Source organism: Erithacus rubecula, assembly GCF_903797595.1.
Source record: "Erithacus rubecula genome assembly, chromosome: 1".
Taxonomy (NCBI): Eukaryota; Metazoa; Chordata; class Aves; order Passeriformes; family Muscicapidae; genus Erithacus; species Erithacus rubecula.
The window spans coordinates 18,194,806-18,203,846 of NC_136658.1; the positions used below are offsets into that span (position 1 = coordinate 18,194,806).

A 9,041-nucleotide genomic window follows, 5' to 3' on the forward strand; every position below is an offset into this window, starting at 1 on the left:
AGTCAAAAAAAACTTCTTATGCAAAAAGAGCATGTGTTTGTAGACTGATGGGTAGATAAGTAGATGTTACTAAGTGCCAAAAGAGAAGTTTCATGTATTTCTAAAAACATGTGAACTTTGAAACTTGCAGACTATCCTAAGAGAGAAAAGAGTCAGCCCAGTTACTTTTTGTGAGTGAATGGTCCAGTGTTTCCAAATCTATTTTTACTTTGTTGAGTCATTCGCAAACCAATCCCATTCTCTACAAATATCTTTGCTGTTTGCAAATTACTCAATAATTTATATGAAGGAAATTCACACTAAGGTTTTGCTGCAAGCTTGTTTGCTTTTACTATCCAATGTGTTTGAGCAGGTTCCCAAGTCACACAATTTTATTTATATTCCCCAAATGAATGAGTAAAACCTTAAGCTGCTATATCCAAACAAGAGGAATAACAAATCAGGAATGAGGAACAGCCAATTTTGTTTTCGAGTGAAAAGTCATCTTTGCCTAGCTGTGTAGGAGCTACAATATTCCCTGAGAAAGCACAGCAAGAAGTGTGACTCATGAACCACAAGGCTGGCAGGGTGCTTCATCAGAAGACAAATCCCATTTCAGACACAGACAGCAGAGGAAATGCTACAGGAGGCTCTCAAAATGGCTTTGCTTTTGTTTCTGAAGCCCAGAAGCACCCTTCAGATCACTGACCTCCTAGGGACAATGGCTAGACTTCACATTTTGCAGAAATTCATAAGCAGCTCTTGAGCATCCCTGTGCAATATTACTGCTGTACTGTACAAATCATGAATTGAAGAGTCCTTCCAAAGTAAGTTCTCCAAAAGCTCACCACTGAATTCAAGTGGCATGGCATTCAAAATTCTGGAATAGTCATCAAGTCAGCTAGTTTCCAAGATTCCTACCCAAGCTGAGATAGAGATGGATCAGAGAAGAACTGAACAGAGGCCATAGAAGGACAAGCAGGAAGCAAGATGTCACAAAAAAACCATGCATTGTTCAAAACCATGGCTCAGTTAAAAGTCAGATAATTGCTTAGGAGGACTGACCAGAAGACCTGGTCTGCACAGACCAGTTTATCAGCCAGATTTAAGGGAGATCCTGCCTTGCTGTAAAAACTGTGGCTCTCAAGCCTGAGAAGCAGCAAGCATTTAGTTATTCTGCAGTGAGCAACTCCAACAGTCTGCTGCATTAAGAGGACAATATTTAGCACTTTTCAGGGTTATCCCCACCAGGTAGAAAAAACACTCGGGCAGTGTCATCTACTTGTCACCTTGTCTCAGAGCTTTCCTTCGCTTTTGATCCAAATTCAGACTGTACCACAAGAAAAAATTACGTGTAGAATCTTATTAGTAAAATAATAAACTTTTATGATCTGAATGCCACACATGGGGTCCATTGAAATAGCTACATTACATTTTTGGATTATCCTTCTTTTCTTCTGTGCAGGCATATAAAAGCAATGTTTACACTAGAATTAGGTAATACCACCAATACTGACTTCAGTCTACAGAGATTAACAGTCCCTTGAGGATTGTATTGACCCTGGCTTTACTCTCACCACTATTTACCTCTCTGGTCAATGAATCTTGATGCTGATTACAACAAAGTCAATACCTGCTTATTACAGTTAGAATAAGAATCACTGAGAAGGCTTACAAACACTAGTTTAGTGTCTGCCAAAAGTAGCCTAGTTAAGGAGTCTGTCAAGGTTTCATTGTGTCTGTCTTCTTTTCTAGTAAAACTTGTCTCAAATAACAAAGAAAAAATGCCACTTGAAGACTCAATACACTAGTCTATTCTTACAAAAGGAATCCAGATAAGCACATCTTAATACTAAAAACATAGACAAGTATTCCTTAGTATACAAATTTAAGCACATAAGCCCAGACCTTACACCAGATAATTATTATTTGGAGGTTTTGTGTAGTTGTGGGTTTTTCAAAAGTTACTGCAACTTTTAGGATTTGTCTTCTTTGTATTTAATGTCAAGTGCTGGTCCCCAGAGTAGGTAGCACATTTAGTTCTCTCTTCCCAATTAATTTTATTTTTATGATAGATCTAAAATGAACTTCAGAGCTCAGTTCTTGTTCACAACTTTCCAAATAGAGAGCTCAGAAAACTATCCAAGTAGCATCTTTACAATCCTATCTCCAGGATCCAAAAAAATCTATACATACATACAAATCCTGATGGAGGAGGAAACAAAATAAGAGTTTATTTTGGAGGGAAAATATCAGGGAAGAAGTGTAGCCCAGTAAACCTCAAGAAGAAAAGTGTGATGATGGTGCAGTTTTGATCAAATTTGTGGCAACCATGCAGACATCCTCAGTTATGCAAACCTGGGGTGCCAACTCTTCCTGCTTCTGCTAGCAAGATCTGTCCTTATTGTGCAGTTAAATTTACTGGCAAACTTATACTAGTTCATGTTTTATTCCATTAAGGTATCATAAGTGTCTCAAAGCCATAGACAACAGCTGCATTAGACTTCCATGCATTCATTGAATGCAAATTCAGACAAGCACTATCAAAATTCTGAAGACCTTCCCCCTTTACTCAGCCCATAGGCATGTTCATCTCCATTGCATTCAGCAACTCGTCTCTGTCCACTCAGCCAAAGAACTGAGAAATCCTGAGCTTCACAGCTGAGCTTTTGTGAGCATTAAGATGTAAAGGACATGAAAGCTTAAAGCAAAGGTCACCAGCACAGCCTTAAGAGGAACATTTCAAATCTTTTCTGATTGCCCATTTCCTAACTGCCTTAAAAAAATCTAAGAATCTACAGGGAAGGTGAGGTCTGTGCTTAGTCTTAAGGTTCTCAGATAGGCAAGGACATTGAGTGTGGTTGGGCTGCACTTCTCACAAGGTCCAAGACCTTTCCAGAGGTTGCAGTGTTTCTTGCCTTTTGTTAAATCACCTGCCCACTCTTCAGTCTTTTTCCTAGAGGAAGAAAAGGGTGCTCCTAAACTGTTTGTTAAACATAAAAATTCTGAATAGATTTTTCTAGTCAGTTAACCATATTCTTGAGGGAAAACATAAGGTAGTATGATTATTAAAGAGCACTCTCAGTAACAGTCACATCTTTATTGTGTCAACACTCTGCCAAAAAAAAAAATATTTATAGAAAAAGCCACTTACATTTCTTCTTTGCAGAACCAAGCCATCTGCCTCCAATACACCATCAGCCCCTGCTAGATGAATTCACACACATTTTAAAGCCCAGAGTAACCATTAGAATGGAAATGGGACACTACTTGTCATTTGCAAAGCTTTCTTAACTGGAGAGGCTTCCCATTTGTTCAATTAAATGTTTGCATGTGCAATACACTTTATGAAATTTATCCCAAAACAGTGAGAACTGAAATGATATTGGAGGCAGATGGCACAGCTGTTTCATTCAGAGCTATCCTCGGCAATATATGAAGTGATGGACAGGACAGGGAAGTGGGAGTGAAAACTTGGTATTATGAAGAATATTATCCATGGGTTTTAGCAATAAACAAACCATTTCAGTGCCAATCTTCCCTCCCCTATCATATGTAGCTGTGTGACTCACTTGAGTTTATCCAATTAGGAAACACTCATTTAATTCCTGAAGTCAGCCACTGAAGCCATGTAAGGTTTTCCCCTAAGAGAATCCATCCCTCTGCCTTGAAAGCTAAGGGAGTCAAAAAATGTGTCTCACACAGACACAAGGAGGCAGATATTTGTATGGGCTGACAAGGCAGCCTGCATGCAGAAGTGACACAGACACCAGAAGGAATAGGGAGCAGGTTTAAGCTGCTGCTTATTTACATGCCTCTCACAGAGCAGAAATCATTGCACCATGCTCCAGATGCTACAAGTCTCAAGATGCACATCCAGGGCTCATAATTAAAACTGGTAAAATTTTCACTGAGGAGAGGAAGGAAAAAACCCAGAGCTATCCTAGCTACTCTACATCTATTTTGAGATTTCTGGGGAATCTATTCTACTACCACAGTATTAGGAAGTTTCAAGGGAAAGGGCCTGCAAAAACATTCCCTCACAGACAGAAGACCTGAAAGAACCTGATGAGAGGAAACCTCTTTCTGCACTACACCTATACTGGGGCCAGAGGTTCAATAAACTAAATGAGCAAAGTAATCATAAATTCCTTCAAAAAGATTTTTCAACCCTCATGAAAGAAAACAGGATAATAAGTAGAAACATATTTAAACCAAAATAGGTTGGCAGGAAATATTTTCATCTCAGGAAGCGCTGCTTTACTGGAAAACAAAGAATGAGGATCACAAAGAATGAGTTATCCATTGCAAGCCAGCACATATCCCACAGAAGATTTTCCTTGAATGCAGAACAAAAATCACTTGGGGTGAGAAGACAGATCCCAATCCTTATATCTATGAGTAGGAAATGGCAGTAGCTCTGTGGGACCCCAATCACCTTTTCTGCAGATTTAACAACAGCAAAAAAAAGTTACAAGACCAAACCCAGGTAAGAAAGAATCAAACCAAAGGACAGGTCTTGCCACCTCCTTTCCTCCCCACAGCCTACACTTTTCCTGCTTTCCCCTTCAATCCTGCAGCCTATTAAAAACTTTCACATCTGGAGTGCTGCTGAAAACAGAAAATCTGTTTTGGATGGACTGTCAGTGAGATGAAGAAAGTTCACCATAGGTGCCATGTGACAATACAGGGCTGGGGAGAGAATGCTGAAAAGCCAAAAAGTACATCCCAGTTCACCAGAACACCCACGTTTGAATAGGTTTAGCTGGAGATTCTAATGCCTTAAGAAAAATTAGAGGGAAAAAAATACTGCCAGTGCACAAGTAAGGGAGGTGAGAGGGGACTTAGGAAATGAATGGCACTCAACCTAGCAAAGGATTTCTTTGTGACAGTGAAGGGGCACCAGGTTTTACATTCAGTAGTGTATTGCTTAGAAAAATATTTCTTGACCTTGCTGTTTCAGTACAAATGCTTTCCTTCCAACCACCTCTTTCCCAGTGGTAATACTATAAAAGATGTGCCCCAAGGGAAACGTTTCTAAAAATGTTCTAATCTTTCCAAGCACTTACAACAACCTCAGGAGCAATTTTAAAATAAAAGAAGTAAATTCATAAGACTCAACCTCTTCTTTATTTGCAGGAAACTTTGGCTGTGCTGAAATTATTGTAAACTGTACCACCACAGATAAATACATTTCATTTCCAACTCTCATTTTCTCACACTGCCATAAATAGCACAATACATGGAAACTCCAGTGATGAAAAGTAAGTGTCCTAATTTACTGGATTTGTACCCTGGCTTCATTTTGGCGACATCTTAAAAGGTCAATATCCACATATGATTCCAGTAACTCTAATGACATAAAATAGCTATTCACAATTAGCTATTTTTCACCAAAGCTGTAAATATGGAAGTCACTCCAAGAGCATAAATCCCAGCTGATTCAGAAGTAATCCAGCTTCTGCAGAATACCTCTACCAAGCATCAGTGGGAAAAGGAGGGAATTGGTGCATATTCTAAAAAGCCTGCCCTCTTTGAATCACCATTTCCATTAGAGCAGTTCTTCTACTATTTTCTGCCATCCCTGCCGTTTCTCATCCTCAGGGGGGCATGACATGGACAAGCTACCCTCAAACACTATGATAATAGCAACTGCCCACTTTCAACTGCTTGTCCTGCTCTACCCTGACCAGGTGCCCCTCTCAAGGGCCTCTTACAAGCTTTAGCTCCCTCAGCACATGCTACCTACTACTCACCAGCTTCTGCTCCTGATTTTGGTAGGAGTGAAATTCAGCTCACATCCACACAACTTCCATCCAGTAACACTCCACAGCTCCCTCCTTTAGGAACAGCCAAGTGATGATGAGGGGCAGAAATTGACAGCTACAGTAGACATTACACTGATGGGCTGGGAGCTGATGGACAGGAGGAGAAGATTCCTACCTAAAATCTTGAAGTACTGCAGTAAGTGGGAACCAGGCCACTGATACATCTAGAAAACACACAGTGGAGCACTGATTTTTCCTTATCACTCCTATACCTTGTAGAAAACATTTCACTTTCTCCTACAAGAAAATGAATAGATTGCAAGTACCTAGAAGCTCTGTGAGTGACAGATTTCCCCCTGCCTCTCTACTCCAATGATCTTCAACATGCAAGTTACCACAGTAGCAAAATGCATTTCTGTTTTCAGAGATTTGGTTATTGGGGAAACTGGGGGTAGTAAGGGGGATGCAGCAGTTTGGTTGGGTTTTTTTAAATGGCAACTAAAGCAAAGATTCGGCTCTTCAAACAGAACAGAAATAAGCTTTTTACCATAAAAATTTTGGGTATCAGAAACAAACAAAAAGAGCAGTTACATTTTTAACTCCTGTAGGGGCTCTGTTGGAGCCTTATCTGCCTGCTACTCCCTGCAATTTACAGGATGAAGCCTCAGTATCTCAGAAGATTTCTAAAAATAACCAGAGAAACCTCAGCACCCAGACAAGTTGCAGCTGTATGCCTGAGGTCTTCAGAGGAACAAGACATGCTTTTACAACAAACCCCTTTCTGCACTTCTGGGATACCTAACACAAAGTGAAACAGTAAAAATTAAAACTGAAGATGGCTCTTCAATTCACTGATCTCTTGTTACCAGAAGAGTCACTGGTGGTGTGTGGATGTTGTAATTTCAGAGTATTCAAAGAATATCAAGTTGGTCTAAAGTCCCAAAGCCATGTACCTAAGCCAACCCTGAAAGCTGAAGCCTGTTCATAGTCCATAGGACTGCCAGAGGAATTAAGGCATTCCTCACTTCTACCCAGAAAAAACAATCCTTCCCTGTATTTTAGCACCTGGGAAATTTTGGAACCTGGATTTACTTTTACCATTGCTCTGTTAAAAGGCTACTTCCAGGTTATGTTATTGTTGCTCCAGTAGATAGTGATACATTAGACTCAATTTCAGCAATGTTCAGTTGTATTACTCAAAACACAAGATGGATTTTCTAGGCTCTGATGTCACCTCCACACCCCTTGGATAAAATTACAGGAGAGTCTCCTACACCAGACCTGCCCTTTGCATGGTACTGAGTAACTCCCATTGAAACACAACCTGAACAGCTTTTGATGTAACAAAAAGAAAGTCCATAAGAACGATTAAGTCTGTTAAAAAGTTTGAAACCTATATGTTGGCAGTAGCATTCTAATGGTGCATTAAAAAGGGATAGACTTATATGAATGGTGCTCCACCAGCAGTGAGAAGTAAAGCTCTTTATTGTTCAACTCAGAAGTGTGCAAACTTACATTTTCCAGCATTTAATCACAAAAATATTTTAAGCTGGAGACCACTGCAATCTGCCAGAGGTTGAAACAACTTCTAAATCCTGCACTTCTTACAAATGATTATCTCATTCCTTGAACAATGAAGCTGCATGAATTTTGCATGTTACCTCAAGCTCTTTACTTTATCCCAAGAATAACAGTTCCATTTCAAAGCATGTTAAACTGAATCCCATTTTATCACCCATACAAAATGGCTGCCAAAAGATAAGATACACATTGAGCACAAGAAACAGACAATATTTAAAGCACTGTCCATAAGGAAATCCCAAATTAATTTCAAAGAATGTATCCCCCTCTTTTAAAAAAAAATTTTTATTTAATAAACTAAATTGAACTTCTTATACCTCTTTTAGGTGTCTTTGGAGCATTTCTATAAAGCTGCAAGGACACTCAGTATATATTTAAAGCTTTTAGTCTGCAACTCTTAGTTAAGTGAGAGAATTTATCATTGTCGCTGAGATAAGGCCCTGCTTAGAAATGAGTAGCTCAGTGCACCAAACTATTAGAAACCTGTTCTAACCAGCAGAATCAAAAACTTTTTTTGAAGAGCACAAAAATGCAAGAGCAAAACTGACAGTGCCTGACCCATGATGTTTTGCATCTGACCCCCATTTTTCACCTCTTCTCTCACTAATCCTGATTTTAATTATCTTCAAATTTGTACTTACTCAAGGCTAGCACCTAATTTATCTATGGAAATTCAAATCATCCCATGTTAAAATAAAGTTTCTAAAATAGACAGGTTTGTCAGCCCTTAATGAGATCGTTATTATTCATATTAAGTATAGTTGAAAGTGAATTAATAGCAAAATGCTTCCTTTCATTTGCAGGGAACAAGAGGGATGACACAGTTTGCAGATCGCTTTGCAATGTGGGACCAGCTTGAAATCAAACCAAAAGGTCTTTCAATGTTCTTCCTTACACAAAATCACCTAACAAAAAAAAAAAAAAAAAAAAAAAAAGAAAAAAAAGAAAATAAAAAAGAAAAACAAACCCCCCCAAAAAAGAGATCTTGGGGATTTGGACCCAGCTCCTGAGAAGGTGACAGGGCTTGAAGGGGCTCATACAGAATGGCATCTTCTCATAATATTGAGCAATGAGTTAAACGTGTCACACTGCATTGAGACTGCCACATGCTAAGCTGCTCAAGTGCTCAGTATTAAGAATTCAGATCAGAGGTGTCCAGTAAACAGGGCAGGTTTGCTTTGTCCATGACTAAGGTCTCAAATTCACCTGAGGGATGCTTCAAATTTCGTTCTAAAGAGGACAGAAAAAGCCCAAAGCATAAAGGTGTGAAAAGGTGCCCAAGCACCTAAAGTGACAGCAGTGTGATGCTCAGAGGCCTGAACAGCTAACTGGAAAAACGGGACTAGCATTCATAGTGAACTTTGGATCTTCAAGAGGAAGGAAAAGAATAGCAGGGCTAGGAAAGACTCCCCGGAGATCACGCTCCTGCTTTCCGAGGCTTGGAAAGCAACAAGTTTGAATGCACCTGTCAACACAGAGCCCAACACACCCCTGCCTCGGGAAACCTCTTCCAGCGGTAGCAGCACGGGTTCCTACCCGGGGCCCTCAGAGCAGCCCCCGCCGCCGCCGCGGGGCTCCCGGCCCGCATTCCCGCTCCGGCCCCGCCGCATTCCCGGCCCGAGTTCCCGCTCCAGCAGCGGCCCCTGGCGCCCGGCACGCTCCCGGCAGCGGCTCGGGGAGCGGGGACAGGGGCAGGAAACCCAACCGAGCAAG

At 40.4% G+C, this 9,041-nt stretch overlaps 1 protein-coding gene across 1 annotated transcript in view; it reads right to left on the reverse strand.

Annotated features, from left to right (window-relative positions):
• Positions 1 to 8,814, reverse strand: part of ZPLD1 (zona pellucida like domain containing 1) — a 69,336-nt gene extending 60,522 nt beyond the window's left edge. Inside the window, exon 1 of the mRNA XM_079314335.1 lies at positions 8,794 to 8,814. The gene's annotated coding sequence lies outside the window, so the exon portion shown is untranslated. The remainder of the gene's footprint in view (positions 1 to 8,793) is intronic.
• Positions 8,815 to 9,041: the final 227 nt, after the last annotated feature.